We start from the raw sequence: 12404 nt of genomic DNA on the forward strand, positions 1-12404 counted from the left end.
TAATATCAATCCACATTTAAAGCATCAGGTATTCAGGTTACTAAATATATTTAGACCATTCTTTTCTTCATGGTGCAAGGGGCCCAGTGGAAATCACGTAGATTAACTGTATTGGGTTATCACAGGTTAAATTCTATTTAATTTCCCATTAGTAACTTTTGTAAAAGTTTAAAAGTATATATAAGGCCTAAATAAATTGTTGGGGGGCCATATTTTATAACCGTCGTTCACCCTCAGTACAACAATTATTAGTATCAGTTTCTTTCTTTACAGAGGCACAATTGATACCACTCTTAACGAGATTGTGTACAACTTTTTTTTTTACATTTTGGGCAAGTTTATTAAGCTAAATGTAGGAAGCTTAGATACTCCTATTTATTTTGCAGTCAACAATTAAAAAAAATTTGTTGCTCTAGGTATGGCAGCAGTTTAACCCCACGTGACGTCTGGCGTAGTTTGACCTTCGTACCAGACGCTGCTAGTTGTTGTACTCTAACTCAGTTTTCATTTAGAGACGAAAGTTGGCACTGCGCGTATCGGAAAGAAGAAAGGTAAGTACATATCCTGTCTCGTTTTGTAATTTACTGACGTATCAAAATAACTAAAGGTAAAAGAGAAATGGGACTGGTATTCTTACGAACACCAGTGGTCGAAGTGAGAGGCTGGGCTGCCCCGTTGAGGAAGGTTGAATAGTGAGGAGAGAATATAATGTTGACTGGGCAGGAGTGGGAGGGAAGGGAAGAGATGGGGGTAGAGGTTACCCACCTGCTTAACTCTTTCTCCTCTCTACCCCCCCCCCCATCTGTAGCTGCTCCCTAACACCCACTCAGGCACCCAAGATGGAGAGGGTGGGTGGGTACTGCACATCTCAAGGCTCACTGAGGCACATACAACATTTATTAAGAATTATTATTTTAGAATAAGGTTTACCTGGAACTACGCATTCATGGGCTTCTTGTATATTAAACTGTATGACCCAAACAAATTTAGAGCTGTTTTCGAAACAAAAATAAAAGTTTTTAAACATGTGCTGCTATGTATGACAGTCTATGTAATTGTATTTGTGTGTACCTGAATAAACTTACACACACACACACACACACACATTATATATATATATATATATATATATATATATATATATATATATATATATATATATATATATATATATATATATATATATATATATATATATATATGGGCTTCTTGCAGTTCTTGATGAACACGGAGTTCCATGAGTCTGGCCCTGGGGCAGAGTGCATGGGCATGTCATTTATCGCCTGTTCGAAGTCATTTGGCGTCAGGATAACATCAGATAGGCTTGTGTTAACCAAATTCTGTGGCTCTCTCATAAAAAATTCATTTTGATCTTCGACTCTGTCTGATTAGCGGTTTGCTAAAAACTGAGTCATATTGGGACTTGAGTAGCTCACTCATTTCCTTGTTGTCATCTGTGTAGGACCCATCTTGTTTAAGTAAGGGCCCAATACTGGACGTTATTCTCGACTTTGATTTGGCATAGGAGAAGAAATACTTTGGGTTTCTTTCGATTTCATTTATGGCTTTTAGTTCTTCCCGCGATTCCTGACTCCTATAAGATTCCTTTAGCTTAAGTTCGATGCTTGCTATTTCTCTGGCCAGTGTCTCCCTACGCATTTCAGATATATTGACCTCTTTTAGCCGCTCTGTTATTGTTTTCCGTCGCCTGTAAAGGGAGCGCCTGTCTCTTTCTGTTTTACATCTACTCCTCCTTTTTCTTAGAGGAATGAGCCTTGTGCATACATCGAGTGCCACCAAGTTAATCTGTTCTAGGCATAAGTTGGGGTCTGTGTTGCTTAGTATATCTTCCCAGCTTATATTGGTGAGGACTTGGTTTATTTGGTCCCACTTTGTTTTTGTTATTGAAGTTGAATTTGGTGAATGCTCCCTCGTGACTAATCTCATTATGTCGGTCTAGGGCTCCGCGCATACGTGTCTGAACCTCAATTATGTTGTGATCTGAGTATATTGTTTTTGATATGGTGACATTTCTTATCAGATCATCATTGTTAGTGAAGATGAGGTCTAGTGTATTCTCCAGTCTAGTAGGCTCTATTATTTGCTGGTTTAAATTGAATTTTGTGCAGAGATTTAAAAGCTCGTGTGAGTGGAGTTTTCATCAGAGCTGCCTCCTGGTGTTATTACTGCAACAATATTATTTGCTATATTCCTCCATTTTAGGTACCTTAAGTTGAAATCCCCCAGGAGCAAGATGTTGGGTGCAGGAGCTGGAAGATTTTCCAGACAGTGGTCAATTTTTAACAGCTGTTCCTGGAATTGCTGGGATGTTGCATCCGGAGGCTTGTAGACTACCACAATGACTAGGTTTTGGTTCTCGACCTTTACTGCTAAAACTTCCACTACATCATTTGAGGAATTAAGCAGTTCTGTGCAAACAAGTGATTCTGCAATGTACAGGCCAACCCCCCCTTTTTTGCCTGTTCACTCTGTCACATCTGTATAGGTTGTAACCTGGGATCCATATTTCGTTGTCCAAGTGATCCTTTATGTGGGTCTCAGTGAAAGCCGCGAACATTGCCTTTGCCTCTGCAAGCAGTCCACGGATGAAAGGTATTTTGTTGTTTGTTGCTGGCTTTAGACACTGTATATTTGCAAAGAAGAATGTCATTGGACTGGTGGTATTGTTGGTACTGGGGAAGGGATTTTTTTTCCGGCATTAGTATCTGTATCTGTTGGTTTGGAGTGGAGGCCATCGACTGTGGTTCCACTCCAGGAATGACTGGATTTGGTGTACGATTTCTGCCATTTCCTGCCAGTTTTTTTTTCCTTCCTGGCACTAAAAAACCTCTCCCTCTTGAGTGGCTGTGGCTACCCAGGTTTTCCCATGGCCTGGATGTTTTGTATCTTTTTGTCCCCTTTAGATGGTGTGCCTGGCAATTTAAGTTATAGCACAGTCTTTCCTGTACTGAAGAGGTACACATTTCAGGGTGAAAAAGCTTACAGGAAGGGAGTTTGCATTTTCCTCTTGTCATATGGGTACGGCATTTTCTAGGGTGGTCATAGTTGCACGTCCCGTCTGTTTTTCCAGGTTTCCCATGTCTGCAGATACCAAGTGCATAGTATGTGCACAGGCTTGGTTTCCGTTTGCCTTGGGTTTCTGTGACTGTATTCCCTGTTGGTGCATGTTTACCTGTTTTATTCCTATCCTCCCTAGCACCAACAATGGAGCTCCCACCAGTTGTTTTTGGTAATATATCCTCACTATTGCTAGTGGAGTCCTCTTGTTTGCTATTTCCTGTGGTATTTCTAGTTTGCAATATTGGTTTTATCTTATCTTTGACTACACTTGCTTCCCCACTACGGCTCCTGTCCCCTATGAGGTCATTTACATGCATTCCTTCCTGCGTATAATTCCCGACTACCTGGACAAAATCTCTAGCTTCATTCACCATTACTGTCTCCCAGGACAGCACCTCCAGCTTCACCATTACTGTCTCCCAGGACAGCAGCTTCACCATTACTGTCTCCCAGGACAGCAGCTTCACCATTACTGTCTCCCAGGACAGCAGCTTCACCATTACTGTCTCCCAGGACAGCAGCTTCACCATTACTGTCTCCCAGGACAGCAGCTTCACCATTACTGTCTCCCAGGACAGCAGCTTCACCATTACTGTCTCCCAGGACAGCAGCTTCACCATTACTGTCTCCCAGGACAGCAGCTTCACCATTACTGTCTCCCAGGACAGCAGCTTCACCATTACTGTCTCCCAGGACAGCAGCTTCACCATTACTGTCTCCCAGGACAGCAGCTTCACCATTACTGTCTCCCAGGACAGCAGCTTCACCATTACTGTCTCCCAGGACAGCAGCTTCACCATTACTGTCTCCCAGGACAGCAGCTTCACCATTACTGTCTCCCAGGACAGCAGCTTCACCATTAGTCTCCCAGGACAGCAGCTTCACCATTACTGTCTCCCAGGACAGCAGCTTCACCATTACTGTCTCCCAGGACAGCACCTCCAGCTTCACCATTACTGTCTCCCAGGACAGCACCTCCAGCTTCACCATTACTGTCTCCCAGGACAGCATTATCAGCCCCACATTTACTGACTACCAGGACATCACCTCCAGCCTTACAGTTTCTGACTACATGGCCAGTATCAAGGGCAGTACCATTCAGCCCAGACTTTTTATGTTCCCATCTGTTATAGAAAGCTTCCAGGTTGTCTATGAAAGCAGCTTTGATGTTATCCTCTTTTAATACCCAGCTATATATCGTTTAGGACTTGGTTTACTTGGTCCCACTTTATGTTCTTGTTATTGAAGTTGAATTTGGTGAAGGCTCCCTCGTGACTGATCCCATTTTGTCGGTCTGGGGCTCCATGCATACATGTCTGAACCTCGATTATGTTGTGATCCGAGTATATTGTTTTTGATATGGTGACATTTTGTATCAGATCATCATTGTTAGTGAAGATGAGGTCCAGTGTATTCTCCAATCTAGTAGGCTCTAATATTTGCTGGTTTAAGTGAATTTTGTGCAGAGATTTAAAAGCTCGTGTGTCTTGTTTTTTTTTTTGTATGGCGAGTTGAAGTTTGACAAATTTATAATTACTTTCCCCTCAATAGAGATTCCTTGATGCCGGCGAGGGGCTCTTGATCCTTCTCTTGAATAAAACTTACTATTTCTGAGGCGCCGTGTGACTCCTACTGACTTAGGTGCAACAAATAATTATATAATAATTCGTCTACTGTTTTGATTCTTTATTGTTCTGAATGTGTTACTGCATGAATATTTTCCCCTAGTTTAAAAACTAGGGGAAAACTGGGTTGACGAAAACAGTAGTGTCTTCTGACACGGGTTTTATCATATCCGTTTAGCGAGTAATGTAGCCGCTGGCGTGCCCGCTAGGTTTTACACCCTTTTAAAAATTCATTACATAGAATAAGAGATAAAGATACACCATTTCGGGTGTTAGGTGTTGAGTTCCAACTACTGAGTCTCGATGGTGTTCATCTATAACTCCTGACCCTCACGAAGAATTATTTACAGTTCCGAGGCCTCTTAGAGGGAATTGAGCTGCAGTTCCTCTGCATCTGAAGGGTTTTCAGGTACAGCTACTTGAATGGGTTGAGGTACAGTGGGCTGGGGTTGTGTGATGTATGGGGCACCTATTTCGGATCACATAGCGACCGAAACAAGTTTAGTTTTTTCTCTAGATTAGGTGGCACATTTGTGTCTATTGGGTAGGGTGTGCTGTTCAGCCTCATCTGCTGGATCGTTGCCGACGACAGTATGAGTATACTTTTGCATCCAGTTGGTCAACTTTGTGGTTTTACGAAAGGGAGGAGGGGGAGAGAACCCAACAAACAATTGTCCGTCGTTTGTGGAAGCATAAGATAAACCGGTAACCACGCTACATGGGATTATCTGAATGTTAAATCCCACAGGTATCCCTACAACAACTGAAATTTGTAGATATGTAATGATTGCGCTGGAACTGAGAGAGAGAGAGAGAGAGAGAGAGAGAGAGAGAGAGAGAGAGAGAGAGAGAGAGAGAGAGAGAGAGAGAGAGAGAGAGAGAGAGAGAGAGAGAATGAGAGAGAGAGAGAGAGAGAGAGAATGAGAGAGAATATGGACGTCTCCACTGCAGTGCGCCACATCCATTCTTTCAATTGTGCACTATAGTCGTATACTCACTGGCAAGATCACTGCAACATGACTCTTTTGATGCAAAGTAGTAAGGCTACATCCTGTTAACTTTGTGACTCAATACGCCGTTTATTGCGCCTCTCATTTACAGATATAAGGGTTATATTCATGAACTCAGAAGTTTAGAGTACCCTTCATGGTGATCTAGTTATAGTAAGCCCACTGCGGGTATTTCTGTAGTGGGTCTATTTGATTTTAGTCACGAGAATGCGTTAAATCCGTTGGGGGGTCAGTTTTTTTTTTTTTTTTAGAAAGAAAATGCTGAATACTTCCTCAACGTACTGTGCCTGGCTGATTCTTTATGGTAAAATATAATAATGACATGATTGCAAACAAACCATGGTACGGGTTTGTTTCTACTGGTCCCAGTGGCTAACGTGTCGGCCTGGAATTTTAAGGCTCACTCGCCGCGAGTTCAATCCCCACCCGTACCGTGGTTTATAATAACCAGTAGCGGCTCCATGGGAGGGGGGGGGGGAGGTAAAGCTCCCATAATCTCCGTCAGCACACCCAAATAATAATAACACAGCTTCAGGACAAGTTCCATAGCTCCCGTTCCCTTTCGACCAGACTGCCATTCCTAAATCCCTCCTTTATATAAGCTCTGGAGCCGCCTTTTTTATAACCTAAATTATCACATTGATGTAGCAGTTTGGTATAAACCTTGGTAATAAATACCGACAAGTTGGTTTAGAAAGACACGTAAGCAAACACTATGACATATTTATTAGAAAACGTTTCGGTCCTGGGACCTTGATCACTTCTAACATACAGAGGTAGAAAGACATTATATATACAGGCGGAGAGTGAGATGTGAGTGACGCACGTGACCTGAGGAATGTCATGTTGTGATGAGGACGGGTAGACGATGAGATCATGTGGCTCCTGTGTTGTTGGGTCTAGAAGAAGAATGCACTTACATAACGCAAGCCTTTACACGTCTTCAGTTCCCATCTTTCTTCATCCGAGATTGCAGACTCAAGGCACAAGCTATCCTCAACAAACCGCCCATGGAACAGCCCCCTAAGCAGTTTATAGTACTCCCATGTGGTGAGGTTGCCACGGGCACTTGCTATGAGTAACATCAACGTTTCCACCGTAAACACATCATCTATCAAAGACCTCACTACGAAACGCAGCCCCACACCTCTAACTTCTACAGCAGGCGTCTACACTATCCCCTGTGGGTTCTGTCCCAAGAAATATGTAGGCGAGACAGGCAGAGATCTTGCAGTCCGCCTGAATGAGCATCGAAATGCCTCTAACAGAGACGATGTAAGGTACGCCTGTGTCCTCCACAGAGACTCCACGGGGCATTTGATGAACTGGAATGAGGCACAACTCGTTCTCACAGAACCAGACCTCAGACGCCGACGGTGCCTAGAAGCCTCATTAATCGCCGTCACCGACACTATAGAACGCAACACTGGAAACTACAAAATTTCAAAAACATTGGCATACATGATACTTAATTAAGCACCACCAACCCAACAACACAGGAGTCACATGATTTCATCGTCTACCCGTCCTCATCACAACATGACATTCCTCAGGTCACGTGCGTCACTCACATCTCACTCTCCGCCTATATATATAATGTCTTTCTACCTCTGTTTGTTAGAAGTGATCAAGGTCCCAGGACCGAAACGTTTTCTAATAAATATGTCAGTGTTTGCTTACGTGTCTTTCTAAACCATGTAGCAGTTTGCACAACTAATACAGTAATATTATTATTCTTATATATAGTGGAAAGCACTAATAAACCCGCAGCAATCATAGTACTTGGGGGAAAGGGAGGTAATCAAAATGGATATAAGAAAAGGGGGAGCAGCTCCAATTCTTTGGATCAAGAGCCTTCACTGACTTCTAAGCATCTCTTGAAGGATAATATCAGATAACTTCGTAAATATACGTTAATCAGAGCTAGATTATTATATTCATAGGGGTGCTGAACCTGTAGGGATCATGCAGAGACTGGGGAATGGAGGTATTCAGGTTTGATTTAAGGAAGTTAGTTTAATATGTTTATTATGCACCCCATACCCATCCTGTGGGCGGTAGTCAAAAGATTACAGAGGTACATAATTGGTCCAGGGACTGGACTCCAAAGTTTTGATAGCTGAGCAAGTTACAAAGGTAATGAACTAGATCTGGTCATAATCATGACCAAGTTACAAAGGTAATGAGCTCCAGGTAGAGCTGGTCACACTCATGAATAATTGCAAAGGTAATGAATCATAAACACATTAATCATGAGAATTTACAAAGGTAATGAGCTCCAGGTAGAGCTGGTCACAATCATGACAAGTTTCAAAGGTAATGAATGATAAACACGTTATCACATGATTACAATCATAAACAAATTACAGAGTAATGAGCAGTTAACAAACATAGCAGGGAATTCATCCATTGCCCTAACAACAGATGTTGCTAGGTGCCTGTCTCTCCTCGGTAGACAGCCATTGCAAACAGCAGCAAGTTGCCCTGGGATCTGCTGCTTGCACGAGCACCATCGACCCTCCCCAAGAGGTCCAAGAAGCCAGTGACTCCGTTAGCAGCCCGATGAAGAGCTCCCCTAGGGACATGTCAGCGTCCTGGTGGACGCCAAGTTGATTGAAGATCCCAGGCCCTCGTGTGCACGGATGTTGAAGCTTGAGGAACTGAGTACACACTGCCTGTGGCACACCTGACAGCTGCCTCGCGGTCGAACTCCACGATGCTGTCCCTGTAGTGGAAGTTCCTGTGAGCCCGGCACTCCCTGCAGTGCCATCGCTGACATCGTGGGTTAGGGGAGAAGTACCCTCTACTGATGGGGTGGCGCTGGGAGTTGGGTGGGTGAGGCGGGGGAGACGCGCAGGTGTGAGGCGTTATGAAAAAAGAACACCTCACTGGCATTAAGGAGTGCAATGTAAATAGTAGTTAGTTTGTGCAAGAAAGGTATAAAATACCGACAATATGAAAGTTAAGACACATGTGCAACATCTGGATATCTTTATTGTAGTAGACGTTTCGCCATCCAGTGGCTTTATCAATACAATACTACAATAAATATATCCAGATGTTGCACATGTGTCTTAACTTTCATATTGTCGGTATTTTATACCTTTCTTGCACAACTTGTCAGACACTGCAACATCATGGAATTTTGGTTCAGAGGACATCTACAAGACCTTCACGGCTGCTGCAACTAACCCATCTCTTTGGGAAGGACCTACTTCCACTGGGGAATCCCGCCTACCAGTGACTTTGCCCTCGTCTGCTGCCCGTCCCTATCCACTGACGCCTATATAAACCGCCAGTCTTCTTGTCTTTGCTCCAGATTCTCCTCCACCACGATGCTGTGAACACTAACTCCAAGGCCGAGGGACTGATTACCTCATCTTTTGTATATAGTTCTACTGTCTTCCTATTATGTCCTAGAATCTGTATTGATAAAGCCACTGGATGGCGAAACGTCTACTACAATAAAGATATCCAGATGTTGCACATGTGTCTTAACTTTCACAGTAGTTAGTTTGTATACTCAAGGAGTGATTTAACACCAGTGTACACTGCCCGGTAAATTGATAAGTATATATTATCACCTGAAGGTTGTTCTAGCCATCAGTTACGTATCTACCATCACTTCCGCTTCCTCTGTGAGTACAGTTTGGAAAAATGTACATAAATTAAATGGCAGGTATTCTCCATCCCCTGCTCCTGTTCTTAGGGTTGCCGGTGTTAGCATCGCAAATCCTATTGAGGTTGCCACAGCAGTTGGAAACCACCTTGTCAATATCTCTCAGGGACACCCTCTATCCCCCTCATTTCTTTCCTTTAAGTCTGCCACGGAGTAGACTTTTCTTCTAGCAGAGGTCTTATAATGTGCCTTTTACGCCTCCAGAACTTGGGTCAACAGTTTCCACTTGCCGATCGTCGGCAGCTGGACCTGTTGGCATTCATACTAGTATGCTCCAGCATTTACATCCGTCAGCTCTCATAGTCCTCTTACGTCTTTTCAATTTGGTTTGGTCGCAAAGGGTTCTTCTCCATCCATGGACAACTGCCATTGTTCTGACTTTTCCTAAACTGGGTACTTCGGGCCATGATGCCTCCTACTATCGACCCATTGTTCTTACTAATGCAATCTGCAAGCTGATGGAACGTCTAGTAAATAGACGTTTATTATTATTATAGTCAAAAAGAAGCACTAAACCTACATGGTTTAGATACCTATGTTCAAAATGCCTTAATAGTAACCGCTCGGTTATCGCAGTCTTTTTTGATCTTGAAAAAGCATATGACATTACGGAGATATAACATCTTGACCTAAGCTCATTCCTTAGGCCTCTGTGGCAATCTGCCTCTTTTCCTTTAAACCTTCGTCTTGAGAGACTTATCAATGTCCGGGTTGATAACCTGCTTTCCCAGACTATATACAGGCTGAAGGTATCCCTTAGGGATGTGTCCTTAACACTACTACTTTTATACTAGCTACTTATGATCTGGTCTCTTGTTCTCTCATGTAATATTTGGTCATCACTATGTTGATGACTTTGCTATAGCTTGTGCAGGCACTAACTGCCACCTAGTAGTAACCTCTCTCCAGAATGCTATCGACAGTGTTTCCCATTGACCCACTACTCATGGGTTTAAATTTTCTGGTACTAAAATGCACCAAATTACTTTTACTAGATGTTCTTTTGTCTCATTACTCCATTATGCCTGCAGGGTTCCCAGATCCTTGAACTTGATAGTCAGATTTCTCGCTGAACCTTCTTAAAACCCTCATCTTTCTGGGGGGAAGGGGCGATTGTTGAACTCTCCTACTTCATTCAGACCTAATTTTATCTAAACTAGATTATGGCAACCAGGTATATTCTGTGGCTTCAACCACAACTCTTTCTAAACGTGATCCCATTCATCAGCAATTACACTTGTGTCTAGGTGCTTTTTGTTCCTTCCCTGTCAAGAGCCTATATGCAGAGGCAAATGTTCCATCTTTGAACAATCAGTGTGATGCCCTTGCCTCTAATATTTTGTCCACTCTCATGACCTTCATGATCCTTCTGCATACTGTTTACCTCATCCCTTTTCTCTTCGTATTCACTTGCTCTTGGCTTCTCTCCAATTGCCCCCTTTATATGTTCAGTTCATCTAACATGTAACTTTCTCTTCCGCCTAGGGAGGTTACAACAGTTCAAGTCTGTTATAACCAACTGCCATGCACAAAAGCTCAAATGCCTACAGCTGCTTCTTGATCCCTGTTTCTTAACCACTACTGGTCTTGTTCTCATGCTGTTAGTTTACGCTGATGGTTCTAATTCCTGAGATATAGTATACTGGCAATGTGAAACAGTAGGTGTCTACAGACTAGTAGGGTTAGTACAGTCTACTTGCAGAGGAAACGGATATTTTGTAAGGAGCAAAGGACTGGAATTCTGTGAAGAAAGCAGTTGTGTAGAAGATTGAGTCAGGTGTGAAGGAGTAATAGTAGGAGGTGGATTGGTGTCCATCATTGGTTTTGTCCCTTCTATATATTCGGAGATGACTTCGAGTGCTTCAGATGAAAAGGAAGCTGCCAGCAGTACGATATTAGAGGTAAAAGATGGAGGGTGAGTAAAGATTGGAGAGACAATGGAAGTTACCACAGAAGGGAGGGATGAGAGGTTAGAGGAAACTTGGGAGGGGACAAGGAGAGGAAGGAACTGTATGAGGGGTAGGATGAACCTCTGCACCAGTAGCAGTAAGAGCTAAAGGACTAGGCTCAGAGCCAGGAAAAGGAAAATGTTTAGGAATGATATGTGATTGAGGGTTTAAAGATGATTTGAACTTTGGTGATGTTTTAGACTTTGGAGAAGTAGGAATGTGAGGTGATGGTGTAGTTGAGGGAGGTCATATAGATAATGAAACATGCAAGTGAGATGATGCAAGAACAGTAGGAGTGAACAAGGTAGGTAGGTCTTACTCTTTTGCAGCCCAGGGCTGCAAAAGAGTTAGACACAGACATGACTATGGAAGCCATGACCACAAAGGAAATTGTGAAAATAGGTACCACTGAGGTTAGAGGCTGTCTAGTAACTCTAAAATAAAAAAAGCTGTGGAAGTCTCCCTTGGAGGTGATGGAAGACTGTCATGGCATAAGACCTCCTTTCTCTTTGTGACTGTGGATTTCTCATTCCTTGAAGAAAACCTGACAATGGCAAGAAAAAGCTGGGTGAGCCTCATTACAGTTAAGGCAAGAGGGAGGTTGGTTACAAGATGGATCATTATGGTCAGTAGCACCACACACCGGGTATTCTGTCATGGACCTGCAATATTTTGCTGGGTGGCCAAAGTGCCAGCAGTTTTTACATTGTTGTGGTGTAGGGTTCAATTCCTGTACTTGTAAACAATGTCCTGCAGTATAAACAGAGGATGGAAAGTCACAGCAGTCAAGTTAAGAGCTACATTGCAGGGAAAGCACCTCTGCCTGCATGCAGGTAGTGCATAATTGTCCACTTCAGGAACATGGAGCTCATGTTGCTTCATGTTTGCATCACAAGACAGGAAATTACATTGAACAATGGTATGTTTTAATCAGGAGGGAGGGCTAAACCTGTATGGGTAATATAGTGTGTGGATAATAGGAGCATTCAGGTTCAGGAGAGGATAGGATAAACTCATTATTATAACCAAAATAAGCTCTATAAACCCAGTCATACAGTGC

This window comes from Cherax quadricarinatus, chromosome 51, assembly GCF_038502225.1.
Source record: "Cherax quadricarinatus isolate ZL_2023a chromosome 51, ASM3850222v1, whole genome shotgun sequence".
In the NCBI taxonomy this organism is placed as follows: Eukaryota; Metazoa; Arthropoda; class Malacostraca; order Decapoda; family Parastacidae; genus Cherax; species Cherax quadricarinatus.